The sequence below is a fragment of the Pan paniscus genome, chromosome 4 (assembly GCF_029289425.2).
Source record: "Pan paniscus chromosome 4, NHGRI_mPanPan1-v2.0_pri, whole genome shotgun sequence".
Lineage (NCBI taxonomy): Eukaryota > Metazoa > Chordata > Mammalia > Primates > Hominidae > Pan > Pan paniscus.
Window position 1 is genome coordinate 40,905,309 of NC_073253.2, and position 16,168 is coordinate 40,921,476.

A 16,168-nucleotide genomic window follows, 5' to 3' on the forward strand; every position below is an offset into this window, starting at 1 on the left:
AGAAAGATTAATACAAACAAGCAAGATAATTGTTCAACTGCTTATTCCAGTTCAGGGTCGACAGTGGCCGGAGCCTATCCCAGCATCTTGGGGCACAGGGCAGACACCAACCCTGAACAGGACACTTTCCCATTACAGGGTGCACTCACTCACCCACCCACACTCACTCAGGGACAATTTAGACACACCAATGAACTGAATGTGCATATCTTTGGGATATAGGAGGAAACTGCAGGACCCAGAGAGAACTCACACAGACATGGGGAGAGCATGCAAACTCCACAAAGACAGCGGCTCTGGGCAGAAACCTATTTTTTTCCTTCTCATCAATGTTATAATGAAATAATATTGAATGAAACATTATTTGAAGACCTGCCGTTGAAGTGGGTAGAACCCCTATAATCTGCCTGGGAAAGACTGTGTTGGAGAGAACTTGGACTTGGGGTCAGAAAACATGAGACAGCTCTGGAAATGGCTGTGGGAACCTGAGAAGCTATTCAGTCTCTGATCTTCAATTGCATATCCGCACACTCACAAACCGAATATCAGCTCTGCTTGCTTTGCAGAGTTGGGAAGATAAATTAAGATAATGTAGATGTGAGATAATAAACTACAAAGAATTCTCCTTTTTATCATAATGGTGCAAGAAACAAGTTGAATTGATATCCCAAATCCTAGAATGTCTTTTGTTCACAAGTCCAATAACATATTCGAGACCTTAGGACTTTTGATTTGATATGGAATCTGTTGATTGTACCCTTACCTCTTTCTAACCTGATAAGGAAAGGAATATAAATCACCAGTAAAGGAATGTAGGGTTATAAAAGTTTATCCTTGGCAGGACACTGTATACCCTCTGGTATTTAACACCAAATCCCAGAGTCAGATTCAGCCTCCAGGTAGTTTTTGTGTACAGCTTATTAATAACTGCATGGAAATATCCAATGGCAGGTTCTGGCCACAGTTAGGTTGAGTGCTGGCTGGACAGATGAGCTCTGTTCTGCAGCACATTTCTCCCATTCTCTGCTCTTTTCCAGGCTGTCAGGGGGTGGCTTTTGCCAACATGTTGAAAGGTCTGGCCAGTTTTCCTTCAGTGCTGCTCAGACTAGGTTACAGGGAGGGTTGGCGTGTTCACCAACTCTATTTCTACACTGACCGTTCTGACAAAATTTAAACCTGATAGGGATTTGTCACTCCCTGGTGGCCCTTTGCCTTAGTTTATGACAGGCTTATTATCTTTGATCTTCCAAACCCAGGGAGTAGAGGATGGGTGTTTGATTTCATATACCAGGTACCGTCGACTTTAATTATCTTCTTGAAATCAGTCCAGCATGCAGGGATGAGGAACTGAAGTCCCAAATCACCCTGTAGTTTGGACAGTCTCTAAAACCACAATGTGCATATATAGTTTAGTTATGCAGTATTTGTCAGGAAAATGCCGTATTTTGCTGAGTTGTGATTTTCTGGTATGCCCCATTTTAAATTAGACCTTTTTGTGTGTGTGGTTGATTTATAATTCTGACAGAGAAATAGATATAAAATATAAAATATGTAACCAGCCAGGGCTGGAACACAGCCATATAATTTCTCCATTTGCTCTGCTGAAGTTGGTCATATGTAAATCCTCTTCTTTGCTTGGTGGCAGAGTCCATGGATGGGAAAACTGGAAGAACATTGTAGGGTGGGAGTTAGTCATATCATGTTTAACAGCATTGAGATCAAATATTTTTTCTCAATTTCAAATAATTTCTCTCTTAAATTTTGGTTAGTTACCTGGGTCCTGAACTAAATATCATTTAGTTCAGTCAACTGTGGAATTAGAGCTTGACAAAAAATATATAGCCAGGCGGCCGGGCGCCCTGGCTCACGCCTGTAATCCCAACACTTTGGGAGGCTGAGGTGGGCGGATCACGATGTCAAGAGATTGAGACCATCCTGGCCAACGTGGTGAAATCCCATCTCTACTAAAAATACAAAAATTAGCTGGGCGTGCTGGCATGTGCCTACAGTCCCAGCTACTTGGGAGGCTGAGGCAGGAGAATTGCTTGAACCCGGGAGGCACAGGTTGCAGTGAGCCGAGATCACACCACTGCACTCTAGCCTGGTGACAGAGCAAGACTCTGTCTCAAAAAATATATATCTATATCTGAATCTGTAAAATTAAAATGGTGATATCTGTCCTATCAGCCTCATGGCCAGGGAGGGAATCCTATGGTGGGAGGGTGTAGTGGGTAGGGTGTATAAAACAGAAGGCTCTCCAGAGACTGTAATGTTCTATAAATGTAGTGTATTGTCATCACTTGGCCCACAAATACAGATATTTGAGAAACTGATAAAATGCGGTTGAAAAGGAGGCATTGTGTTGTGCCCAGAGACATCCTGTGGCTCATGGGGAGGGGATAGCCATCATAGGCTGCCATATGGACCTCAACTTACAGGCCCCCATGGGGACAGAAGCCATAACCTTGATTTTGGAGACTGGTTCAGTGTAGGAACCACATTCAAAAGTCTTCCATGTATAAATTCAGAGAAAGTGATGAGCAAAAAAGTTAGAAGTCGGTGGGGTGATGATTAGACATGCATTTATTTGCTGTACTCTAATGTGGGGTTTAAAAAAACTGGTAGACTCTAACAACTTTGTCAAGATGCCCTTCCCAACTTAAACCATTCATTTCCTCTTTCTTTATCTCTTACACTCCAACTGTGGAGCAGCCTGTGGCTTAGCCAGCAGCCAGGCATGGAATGGGGGTGGGGGGTTTGGGTGTGGGAACGAGTGTGCCTATTCTCGGAAGCTGGAGTCCAGGGTTTGAGTCTAGACTGCACCTCCACTGAGTAACTCGGAAACCATGGACTATCTAATCAATGCAGTTTGCCTACTTCATTTATTGTGAAGCTCTAAGCAAAAGCTCTACAGAAACTGTAGAGTCAGCCATGTAAACTAATATTATTATTACTATGTACATCAATGTGCGTGAATGTGTGTTTATCAATGAAATAAGCAGAAGGCAGAAAGGACGCCATATTACATTTTTACAAATTGGCTGCCTAATTTGCTTCTTAGTTAAGCACATGTCAGAATGCTTGGCTGCCTAGTTATGGTTGTGAAGGATGTGTCTAGAAGTTACTGATCAAAATACACCCAAGAGCTCTGCCCTGGCTGCAGAAAGGGAGGCAATCTTCCACTGGTGATTTTCACACTTTATATTTAGCAAAAGTAACTTTTTTCAAAAGTCTGTTTGATTGTCAAGAAGCTTTTCAAAAACATCTTCTGTAGGAACAAAAAGACCAAACCTTCCTTCCTGCCCACTTCTACCCATAGGCTCTCTCTCAGTTCTTTCTTCCCCTCCTACATGCTCTTTCTACCCTATTCTTGCTCTCCTACACGCCTGCTTACTGTGTATTTGTAGTCCAGAAGTGGCAGCTGCCCACACAGATGAATTCAGTGGGTCAAGGGAGACACTGTATCCATAGGAACCTGAAAAGAGCCAGGCAGCCTCTGCTGTCCAACCCACGTGTTTGTGGTGTGGCCAGACTGGCTGATGAAGGAGTTTTGCTCCAGTTATGACACTTGGGAACAGACAGGGCAGAAACTGACAGCTTTGATCCAGACCCTGGGATGTAAAATGTGCCCAGCAGGAGCCATTGCGGGCAGTTGTCAATCACTTCCTCTTAACCTGCTCCTGGGATCCCGCCTCTGGCTCCAAGCTGAACACTCCCAGCTCCTGGCCAGGCTGGCTATGGTAGGTAAACTAGAAGAGAACCTGAACTGGGAGCTTACTTTTTCATTCAACAATGATCAGACATGTACTAAACACCAGATACTGTGTAATAGTATATAGTAGTAATAGAGGAAATAGTATATAATAGTAATAGAAGAAAACCCAAATAAATAAGATATGGTTCTTCCTTTTAAGAAGTTGACAGTTGAATGGGAAAGACAGAAATGCACACAAAAAATTATAATATGTGACAAGTGCTACTTCAGGACCAAGCATTGTGGGAACCACAGGAGGAAGTCACAACCTCTGCCCAGATGCAGGGAGGCATAAGAGAGGTGTTTTTTGGCCAGGGTTGTGAAAGATGACTCAGATTCTTCCACATGGAGGAGATAAGCATGGACATTTCAGGCACAGGAATTTGCAAGAAGAAAGACAGCGGAGCATGAGGATGTTCAAGGAATTGTGAGTGTCTAATGTGGCCGAAGCAGAGTCTTCAGTGCGGGTGGGTGGGGCAAATGAGAGGGGACAGGTTGAATGAGTCAGTTTGGAAAGGGGCTTGAGAGCAGTGCTAACGGGATTGGATGAAAAAAGGAGCCAAGGCAGATACTGTAAAAATACCTTTCATTATGAAAATCTAAGCCTGCAGAAAGTCCATTGCTGGTATTTATGCTAGTGACATCATCAAATCTGTGTTTTGGATGGGAGCTCTGGGGCAGTGTGGAAATGGACTGTTGAGGGAGGATGGGGAAGCTGAGTCAGGGAGGTCCATTAGATGGCTATTGAAAAGCTATAAGAAAGAAGCTACGAGAAGCTACAGTAAGGCAGAGGCAGGAGGACTGAGGAGCAGCTTAGTGGGGTGTGAGACACAGTAAGGCCCCAGGGACTGGTTGGGGAGAATGGTTTGGGGAGTCAGCAATTTTCTAACTTAATGGATGAGGTGGAGGGATAGGAGTGTGAGTAACCCATCTGGAGAGCCCAAGCCCAGAAGGAAGCTCCTGGGGAGGATGGGAGAGCTTCTGACTCTACTTTCCACTTAAGACAGCAGTTCTTTGTTAGCTGTTGAGTTCAAGGGCTCTGAGTTGGGAAAGGCCAGGGGCTGAGCTCAGCAGGCCTGTATCTTGGGACTAACCTTTAAAATATTTGAAAACAGCTATTTAGCCCTCCCTTGGCTTTCTTATCACCAAAATAAAGCCATCTCAATTCCTTTAATCTTCCTTCCAGGGCCTTCAGTAATTTGGGTTGATCTGTTTTCTTTCCTCTCACTTAAAATGCAAAGCCCCAGGTTAAAATAACACATGAATATTTCTCAAGTTATAGATGTAATTATATTTTTTATGTTTGCTGTGTACTCTTTAGTGAATATTACTTTAATTCTCAGCTTTAACACTTTATACTTATTAAATATCTTCTTTTGCTAAGAAAAGTTTAAAATTTTTAATTCATTATTTTTCACCAGCTCACTAAATATTTCTTCCCAACAATATGCTTGCCAGCCCTCCCCTTGGTAATCAATGTCTTCTCAGGAGCCCCTGTGGTGAGCCTCCTCTTCTCATGACCTATTATTACAGAATTGCTACATTGCCATTGAAAGCAATGGCAAAAACTGCAATTACTTTTGCACCAACCTAATATTTGGGTGAAGTTCCAGACTCTGATTTCATTAAGGAAGGACATCCCCCTGGCCAAACGTCAAATGAAGGAACAAACACAGCCTGTCAGTACAGTGGTGGTCTGGGGAAGTCTTCCATGAGGTCCAAAGACTGAGTTTGCACTGGAAGAAGGACTGTGCTGGTATCTTGGAGTTATTTGTCAACACGGAGAGAAAACAGCACATATTCTTAATTATGTTACAGTTGGAAAACAGTGACTGAACTGTATCTGGCCTAATCATTTTAGGCCTTCTGAATACCCTGCATGACAGGTGAAAGAAAAAGACACGGAAATTTTAGGAAGTCCTGAGTTTCATTCAAAGGTATTCATGAAGATGTTCCCTGACCCAGAGAATTCTTAATAGTTGGTCCTGCAGGTTACAGCTTGGAGGGATCTCCTTTCAGCCAGCCTTGCTCCTTCCAGAATGGTGCTGTCACTGATTCAAAGCCTCCTGGGCCAGAAGAAGGTGCCTAAGATGCGCCTCCTTGGTCAGAAGAAGGTCCCTCCCCTGGGTCTTGCTACCTCCCTGGGCTCTACCAGCTCAACAAGGCCAAGTACCTTCGCCGCATGGCCTTGGCATTCTGCTGGCTCCCTGGCACCTTTCCCTTTGCTGTCCAGGATTCTTTGATGCTTTCACTTTCTTTTTTCCTTTCTCCTTTCCTCCAGCCAGCCTTTCTCATCTAAACCATGTAACTCAGAAATATTTTTTAAAGATTCTCCCAAGGATGATAAATAAGTATCACTCTATTATAGAAGTTAATTCATTTGATACAATGGGCATTAAGGCTTATTTCTACTGTGGCAGTTTGGTTGAGAAAGACTGTTGGGACTATGGAATATTTTTTCACCATGGGGGTGGAGAAACTCTAGTCCCCTCAGTCTCACTTCTGTCACTGATGACAGTTGTCTCAAATATTCTGATTTTGTTGGGAATTCTCTCTGATCTATTAATACCAAGGGCTTAGGTTTTTATAAATGTTAGGGAGAAAGAGACTCTCAGTGTTCCTCCCATGCAAACTCCTTCCATGATACAATGGGCTCAGGATTGTACATTGGGGAATTTCTTGAATTGGGGAAGGACAAAAGAGGAGAAGTACTAAGGGAGAAGAGAGTCAAGAGATTGTCTTCTTATCACCTTTAGATGAGAGCTATCTTAAAATATATTAAGTCTAGTAAGTGAGACAAGAAGTAGTAGGCTTGTCTTACTTCAAAAGATACATGTGTTAAAGTTAATAATGCTAGTTGCTGAAACTGATGCCTCTCAAATTTCAATCACTAAACAAAATAAACATTTATTTCTTGTGCACATCACAGGGAGGATGGGGGTGGGGGTGTGTCTCTGTTCCACATAGTCATTCAGGGATCTAGGTTTCCTCATCCTGGGCCTTGCCCTCCTCCCTGCCTCCAAAGTCCCTTGCATTCAACTGGCATATGAGGAAAGAGCAAGGATCACATGTGGGAGGATATTATGGACCAAGCCTGGTGAGACGTGTAACACCTGGCCTACATTCCACTGGTGAGGACGCAGTTCTCTGGCTCCAGCCAACTGCAAGGGAGCCTGGAAAAGGTAGTCCAGCTGTGTGTCCATGAAGAGGAAGAGGACATGGGTGTTGGTGGTAACCAAAGTTTGGATGTTTGAGGGTCATAGATTTTGGCTCAAAATGAGATGCTAATTACTTATGAAAATTAGTATGCTCCATGGCAGGCAACCTCATGAAGTAATATGCTTGTTGTTACTAGAATGTTGGTTGCAGAACAAATTCCTGCCATTGCCACTTTGGAGTCATGTAATTACAGTTCCCAAACAGCATAGCAATTCTTCCTACTCTTTTGCTTCCACTTTCCCTGTGGTGCAAAATGTTTGGTTTATATTACTGACCAAAGAGTGGGCCACATGGCTTTACCTCTTCTGGGGAAGGTCTTTTTAATTTTTCTCTTTTTTGTTTTCTATGATAACAAGCTGGAGTATGGATGTTTAGGTGGCCTTGGTTGTCAGCAGGCAGGGCCCGGGGGAGCTCTGTGTGTGGGGAGGCTGAGCCTGCCCATTGCTGGTATACATGCCTCTTGGGGCAAAAGTTATCATGGTCCTTTTACATCAATAGAGCATAAGTAAAGGAGAGCATAATTACTATAAGGGTAACATTACAGGAGCCTAGTATTTTAATATTGGAAGATATATTAGAATTCATAGAGTCAAACCCTTTGTGTGCTGAATATGAAGAGGAACAAAGGGGTCAAATCCTTTGTCCTCAGGGTTATACAGCTAGAATGGACAACACACAGTTAGAACCTGGGCCTCCTGACTCCTAGACTTCAGCTCCAGCTTGCTCCTCTCACCAACAAAATGTCAAGATTTTCCTATCCTGATGATATTGGTTGATGCAAAAGTAATTGTGCTTTTAGCTGTTAAAAGTAGTGTCAAAAACTACAATTACTTTTACACCAACCTAAAAGTATTATTCAATCAACCTTGTGCAGATCCTGGTTGGAACCATATAGAGACCCGGAGCCATAGGAAGCAGGAGACAGGGGATTTGGTTCTGCTCCCAGCTCTGTGTGGCCATGGCTGTGTGGAAGGCCCTCAGGTTCCTCAGATATAAACCAAATAATTTGATTAGGTCAGTGGTTTTCAAATGATTTTTATACAGGGAGGCCCAGTGTCTTCTGGAGCTCCCTTAGTAGCTATTTTGGCAAACAGGAGTGGAGTTTAGCTATTTTACGTATCAATTCCTTGTTAACTTTTGTTAGAAGTTTCCATGACTTAAAATGGTTTGAAAACCCCTGGAGGAGATAGTCTTTGAGGTTCTTCCTGTCTTTAAAATTTTATGTCTCTTCTAAGTGTACTTCATGGGTTTCATTATTAAGGTACTTCATAGAGGAGCTGTTTAATTGATGAAAGAAGACATGAAGGTTTGAGTTGTTCAAGAACAAACCAAGGTTTGCTGTTTGTCACAGTTGCAGATTCAAATGCCTTTGGGATCAAGCAGGTAATCTAAAGGAGGAATGACTGTGTCATGGGCTGAGTGTGTCTCCTCCAAATTCACATGTTAAAGTCCTAACCCTAGTACCTCAGAATATGACTGCATTTGGAGATAGGGTCTTGAAAGAGGTAATTATGTTAATGGAGATTCTTTGGGTAGGCCCCAATCCATATAACTGATATCCTTATAAGAAGAGGGAATTTGGATGCAGGCACGCACAGAGGGAAGACCATATGAAGACACGGGGAGAAGAGGGCCATCTACAAGCCAAGGAGAGAGGCCTCAAAACGAAACCAACCCTGGCGACACCTTGATCTTGGACTTCTAGCTGCCAGAATTGTGAGGAAATAAATTTCAGCCGTTGAAGCCACAGAATCTGTGGTGCTTGGCTACAGCAGCCCTAGCGAACTAATACAGAAAGGTGTGTGCATGCACGTCAAGCAATGGGGAGTTGGGGGGACCCCAGCAGTTTTGAGTGAGCTCATCCCGGTTAAAAGGGGAAGGTGCTCTTCAGCTGGGCTGATTGTTGCCGTGTGGGAATAGTGGCTCAGAGGTGCCAGATGTTCTGAATTTTCAAGTGAAGCAAGACATTTTTTTAAATGTGAAATTTCTCAATTGTTAAGATATACGACACGGGCAAATAAAACATGTCTGTGGGCTGAATTTGACTTACAGACCACTAGTCTGTGACCCCAGGTTTGAGGAAACAATTTAGAAGTGACCTCATGAAGCAGGGCATAACTAGAGAGTAAACATTAAGAGCTGGAATACTGAATTAGAAGCCAGGACACCTGGCTGGCTTTCATGGCCAGACTATTTTGCTGTTTGACCTTGAGCCAGACCTCAATTCCCATTCATGTCGGACGAGGAGGCTGAACTCCCTTCCAGCAAAGGCCATCGGAGATTTCAAGTCTGAGTGCCATATTCTGTAAACATCAGAGAATTATGGCCAAGATAATTACTCTCCACCTGGCTATTTCTAAGAATAAGTGTCTGATTTTCTAAAGTCAAAAAGAAAGAGATGGAATGTAATTAAAGATTTAAGTACATAGGAGTAGATAAAATATCCCCATGTCAAAAAAAAAAAAGCTACTCAAACTGGGAAAAAACAAAAAACACAGGAGGAATTGCTTCAAATGACTGTCATTAAAACTATTGGCAAAAGAGAATAAGAACTTCTGCCTTTCATTATCAAAACCTGCTATATGAAGTTGTGTTCCTTTGCTTTTGTATTGGAATTGTCACTGTAGGGTTTTCTTGGCTCATTTTTTTTTTTTTGGTCAGCATTTCAAGGACAAGGTATGGTTGACATGAACTAATAATAATAATGACTGAGCCCTTACTATGTGCCAGGTAATTTACATATACAGGCATTTCTGCTGTAACCTAAAATTACACTTTTTAGAAAATGTTGCTGTCTGCAAAACTTGGCATAAAAAATAATAGGACTTATGGGAAAAGTTGGGCCAAGGCAGACCATTCAAATCCCATGCAACTGTGATTAAGGAAAGCAATCACTACTACCTGGGGAGAACATTTGGACCACCTTGGCAGCAGCTGAGGGGCTAGAAGCTGCCACACGGGTATTAAAATGCACAAAAGCAATAAAGATGAAAAGCTGGTAACATTTTAATTAGACTGGCACTGGCAGGGGCTGGGACAGGGCAATGGAAATGTAGCTTGGAGTCACAGGGCTGTTGTTAAGGTGCACACAGGAAGCCAGACAACCTTCCACAAGCTGAGAGCTCACGAGGCTGGAGGTGCACCTACCTGAGGAGGTAGCCCTGGTGGCAGATACTCATTTAAACATTTCCTGGAATACAGCAAAAAGATTTCTGCTGCTGGTACAGCAGCCAAACCTCAAGCCTTTTCCTTCCCATTGAACGTTATGGTTCTACTCCTGCTATCTCAGGACTTCTTGGTTAGTAAAAATTACCTACGAAATTATGGAAACCAGTGCAATTTTCACATTATACTGATGTCATTTCTCTGTGATCAATCTCTGATGGGCTAATTCATACTACAGAAATGGTAGCAGAACACAATGTATTATCTTATTTAATTCTCACAATTCTATGAGGTATTGGAGGGAGCGGTGGTTCCCACATTAACATGCATCGGAATGACCTGGAGGACTTGTCAAAACAGATCCTTCTGTTCCATACCCAGAGTTTCTGATTCAGTAGGTCTGGGGTGGAGCCCAAGAATTTGCACTTCTAAGAAGTTCTCATAAGGTACTGATGTTGCCGGCTGGGGGACCACATTTTGAGAACTACTGTATCACAGGAAACTGATAATGGGCAAGATTTTATGACTTGCCCAAGATTGCTGCGGGAATGGACCCAAGGTAGGCCTAAAACTTGGGCCTAATGAGGGTACTAAGCATGAGAAATAGACCTTTTATGACCTATAAACACTTAGGAATGTGCTGAGGTTGGTTTCAGTAGTTACTTGCACCTAGTTAGCAGGCAGGTATGCAGCTCGGGCAGCTGGGAGGATGGGTTTGTGGTCAGCAGCAGCTGTATATTTTCATGGGGACTGGGAGACATGGGGGTCTATACCTCCACCTGCTGGCATGCTGTGTGGTCTCGTTTTGCAAGACATCTCCCTCAGTTTCTGTATCACCTGCTATTTAGGAATTTACTCCTGGTGTGTGTCTGTTACAGTCCCACCACCCATCACATGACCTTTCCCTGGAGGCAGCTGGCAGGCACCTGGCCTCAGGATCTCTGACTCTAGCACCCAGGAACTCTGACTGTTGCACCTGTGTCCTCCCCTGCTATGGTCTGAACGTTTGTGTCCTTTCAAAATTCACATGTTGAAATCCTAACCCCCTGTGAGGAGGTGGGGCCTTGTGGGAGGTGATTAGGTCACCAGGGCCTGGCCTTACGAAGTAGGCCCAAGGGAGCGTCTTTGTTCCTTCCATCATATTAGGACACAGCTGGAAGAGGTCATGTATGAGCCAGCAAACAGGTCCTCACCAGACACTAAATCTGCCCAAGCCTTGATCTCGGACTTTCCAGCCTCCATAACTGAGAAATAGATGTTTGTTGTTTCTAAGCCACCCAGTCTATGGCACTTTGCTGCAGTAGCCCAAACAGACTAAGACTTCCTCCAGCTGGTTGCAGTGCGCCCTGGAGACTTTGGTCAGAGCTTCCCAAAAGAGAGAAGGGAGTTTCCCTCTGACTGGCTTATACCCCTGCTTAGTGTGGCTTGCTTCTGGGATACATGAGACAAGGTATTTGAGTGCGGCTGAATAAAAACCTTGAGTTTGAGCCGCTCTGTGTGCTTACCAGATCTCTCAATAATTGACTTTGCTTGCTTTGTTTTTCAGGTTGTAAAATTCGTGGGGCAAAGGCGGTATGGAGTAATGACAGGAAAAAGAATGCTGTCCATTTTTACTGTGAAAAAACTCCCTATTTCAGAAAGTTATACATTAGGGTTGTGAGGTTGTAGGCTGAATGAAGATTGGAAGAAACTTGTTGATTATTATTAAATGCCTCTCAATATTTCAGAAGACATTCCCCCACCCTGAAAGTATAATGTGATAGAAAGAACTATGGAGTTAGGCAACCTGTGATTTGAGTTGTGCGAAAACGGGAAAGTTATTTGTTTAGTCAAAGCATCTGTTTCCACTTCCATCAAGTGAGATAATAATATGTACTTCACTAGGTTATTGGGAGGATGAAATGACTACCAGTACTGCAGATACATTTCTGATACCCACAGCTTCCTGAGCAAGGTATAGATTAGCGATCTCTTTGGTTTCCCTGAGGTAGCACAACGGAACCAAGAAAGTTCTTATAAAATGTGTTGTTCTCAATTTTGCACTTGCTTCGAAAGAACTAGAAACCAAGGCATGGTGCCATCTCAAGAAGACAGAAGCAGAAGCCTGCCAGAAACTGGTTTGGTTGAAACTCTGGTTCAAAGCATCAGGAAGCTAGCCATTTTCCCTAACTTCTCACTAACATATATACAAAGAGATTTTTAAAAAGATAAAACGTACAACACTGAAAAATGACTAACAACCAAATTCCAGCATTTTGAAGAAACTGACAATAATTCTAAGCCAGATGGAGAGAACCGAGAATAACCGGTGTAGCTTTCCTCATATGTCATACCTCTACTTTGCCTCCCCCATTTGAAGACCTGGTGCCTATATCAAACAGAAAACTGTCCAGTTCTGTGAGGAGAGCAGAGTGCCTCTCTATACGTTTCTCCCACAGCCACCTGCCCTCTGCCTCTTGTCCCCACTCAGGCTGCCACCCTGTCATATTTAGGCCAAGACCCCAAATCTCAGAAAAAAGGTGATCAGGAAGTAGTGGTGTGCTGACAATGGTCCAAGGCCTGAGTGGGGTGGATACACCCTTGAATAATCCCCTCCCCTTGAGAATGAGTGGAAATTGTGACTGGCTTCTAGCCAGTTGAGTATGGTGAAGGTGATGGATGTCACTCCTGTGATTATGTTACATTATCTAAGAATTGTCCTAGTGGGCCCTAACAAGAGATTCTTTTGCTGGCCTTGAAGAAGTAGGCTGACATATCATGAGTGGACCTGGGAGAGGGCCACATGCAAGGAACAGAGGGGGCCTCTAGATGCTGAGAGCAGCCCTGGCTGACAGCCAGCAAGAAAGCAGGAACCTGCATTCTACAGCTGCAAGGAACTGAATTCTGCCAGCAACCCCCTGAGCTTCGAAGAGGATCTCAAGACCCAGAAAGAAATGCAGCCAGCCAACATCTTGATAGCACCCTTGTGAGACTCCGAGCAGAGGACGCAGCTAGGCCATCTTCAGACTCCTGCCCCGCAGAAACTGTGAGATAATAAATGTGTGTTGTTTTAAGTTGTTAAGTCTGTGGTCATTTGTTATGCAGAAAAAAAAATAAACAAACCAGTACAATGAGTTATAGTCTTTATGATGTAAGCATTGTGGCAGGAAATAAATAAACTCCCAGGAAGCAGAGCATGCTGGAAATGAGAATGATTAAATTGTTTCTCTGGAACCAGAAACCAGATAGTGGAGGTCAGGGGAAGGTACCACCTCAAGAAAACTGAAGGAAAGTCTGTGGGAACTGAAACTTTGCCTGAGAGCTATAGATATACAAACCTGTCCTACAACTGTAAATCTGATAAAGAGATTCCAACACACTGCATGGGACCAGACAAGGGGTGAGAAGGGCCAGAGAAAATCAACTTTTCACAAACCTACCAAGAAACATCCAGGAAGAATAGGAAGAAACTTACAAAATCCTAATGTGAGACTAAAGAGAAGGCTTCCTGTTGAAAATATTAAGTTCTTTTTCTATAGATTAATCTATAATTTAATGCCATCCCAATAGAAATCTTAATGGCTTTTTATTTGGAATTTGACCACATAATTCTAAATTATTCAGAAGAATGATCATTTAAGAATAGCTAATATATTTTTGAAAAGAATAATAATGAGGGTGTCTTTTTGCCTTATCAGAAAATTAAAACCATCTTAAATTCATAATGATTGTAATGTGTATAGTATCAGCTCAGGAATAGGCTGGTGGGCTAATGGAACTCAACAATTTAAGTCCAGAACATACCCAAGGCTATGTATGTACGTACCCTTGTGTATTTGTGTTGTTTTGATATACAACAAGGCCGGGCGCGGTGGCTTACGCCTGTAATCCCAGCACTTTGGGAGGCCGAGGCGGGCGGATCACGAGGTCAGGAGATCGAGACCATCTTGGCTAACACGGTGAAACCCCCTCTCTACTAAAAATACAAAAAATTAGCTGGGCGCGGTGGCGGGCGCCTGTAATCCCAGCTACTCAGGAGGCTGAGGCAGGAGAATGGCGTGAACCCGGGAGGCGGAGCTTGCAGTGAGCAGAGATAGCGCCGCTGCAGCCCCGCCTGGGTTGAAAGAGCGAGACTCCGTCTCAAAAAAAAAAAAAGAATATTATTTCTAATCAGTAAAAAAAAGACTGGATAAATCTATAAATGGTGTTGGGAAGAATGATCAACCAATTGGTACAAACCATTTATATCACTACCTCATACATGACACACACACACACAAATTCGATCAATTTAATAATTATGTTAAATTAAGTTTAGCCCAAAGCTGTCTCCTTACATATGAGACTTTTGGTCTAAAGTTTCCTCCATATATAGTGAACTGAAACCCAGCTGGATGTGTAAACAGACTGCAACCTACTCATACAAATCGCCAAGCTTTAGCCAACCAAAGGCAGCTGATAGTTCGAACCAGGTTCAAATAAGGCAAACACAGAGCTGTAACCAATCAGGCTGTTTCTGGCATCACTTTTTTTTTCTGTCTGTAAATTCTCTTTGATCACATGCAGCGCTGGAGTGTCTCTGAGTCTATTCTGGTGGTGGGGGAGGTGCCTATTTGCAAACCGTTCTTTGCTCAGTTAAACTCTGTTAAATTTAATTTACCTGTAATTTTCCTTTTAACAATTATAAAAGATAAAAATGTATAGGTTAAATAAAATATGAGTGAATAATTTTGGTGTTTTGGGGGGTAGAAAAAGCGTTTCCAAGCAAGATACCAAAGCCAAGAATCATTAAAAAAAAAAAGATGACTGTTATACTTTATCACACAAACAATGAGAACTTCTATGTGTCATAAAATTTCACAAAAATCTTGAAAGGCAAACAAATAGAGGGGGAAAAATGTGACGTAAATGCCAGGTGTTGTTAAGCTTTGAGCTTTTACTAATCAGTTAGAAAAAAATAACCAATAGAAAAAATGAGCCAAGGCTAAAAAGAGGCAACCACAAAATACAGCAACCCATGTGTTTGCTTTGCTCTGCATACTTTTTTTTTTTTTTTCCCAGAAATTGTGATTTCTTGGGCTTCCAGGAACAGCGCTGTTGGGGCACTGCACTTCTCCCCAGCCTCACTGTATTTTTCAGGAGCTGTCCAGTACCAATCATCTTTCTGTCAAGGTTGGTTTTCCTGCACATTACCCACGAATTTCCAGTAAATGATTAGACCTTCCTTCTATTAAGTGATATCGCTAAATGGAGATTTTATACCCCTCCACAATTTCACCCTAAAGAATGGATCAATTACTAAAGCCTATTTTATTAAAATAATTATATTTCAAAATAGATATGGCTTTATCTTTTTATGATTATGAAAGCAATTCATACTTCTTGTAAAAACATTCCTGTTTTTCAGAAAGATATAAAGAAAACAGCAAAAATACCCTTATCTTGTTGTCCAAAGATAACTTCTATTTTTCTTTGTGTGTGTGCACACATTAATGCACATACATTCATGTAAGCATGTGTTTACTTATATTTTTATAAAAATGAGATCATACTTTCTTCCAAGTTCAACAATATATCATATCTTTCCACATCAGTAAATGTAGATGTACCTCATCATTTTAAATGAATGCTTATTATTTTTCAAAATGAATATGCTGTAATTCATTTAACCAGTCTCCTACTGATAAAATTAAGGTTATTTTTTTTTCTTAACCATTATTAAGAGCTCTGTAATTGACTCTTTAATGCATATTTTTGACCATGTGTCTGGCTACTTCCTAAGAATAAGTTCCTAGGACAGAGGTGATTAGTCAGTTGTCCTAAGGGAAAAAGAGCCAGACAAGATGATTTGATGCAACGGCAAGCTGTGATATTTGAGGAAGAGAAGAGATACTCAGTTGATCACAGTCACTGTCACTTGAATCTGTGCCCAGCCCAGCTCTGTGGCCACATGTTTGGGTCCTAGGGAGAGAGGAGGTGCTAGCTGCACTGTTTTCAGACCCTTGTGACAGTGGGTACATGAAGGAGAGAGAGTTGCTCCTCCAGCTCTGA

The 16,168-nt window shown here is 42.4% G+C and overlaps 1 long non-coding RNA gene across 3 annotated transcripts in view; it reads left to right on the forward strand.

The window, feature by feature from the left end:
* The window catches only part of LOC117980266 (uncharacterized), a 208,409-nt gene that overhangs the window by 130,554 nt on the left and 61,687 nt on the right, over positions 1–16,168 (forward strand). The window contains exon 3 of one of the 3 annotated variants that reach the window (XR_004671513.3): positions 15,179–15,289. The exons of the other annotated variants lie outside the window; for them this stretch is intronic. This is a non-coding gene — a long non-coding RNA (uncharacterized LOC117980266). The remainder of the gene's footprint in view (positions 1–15,178; positions 15,290–16,168) is intronic. 3 annotated transcript variants of the gene reach the window in all.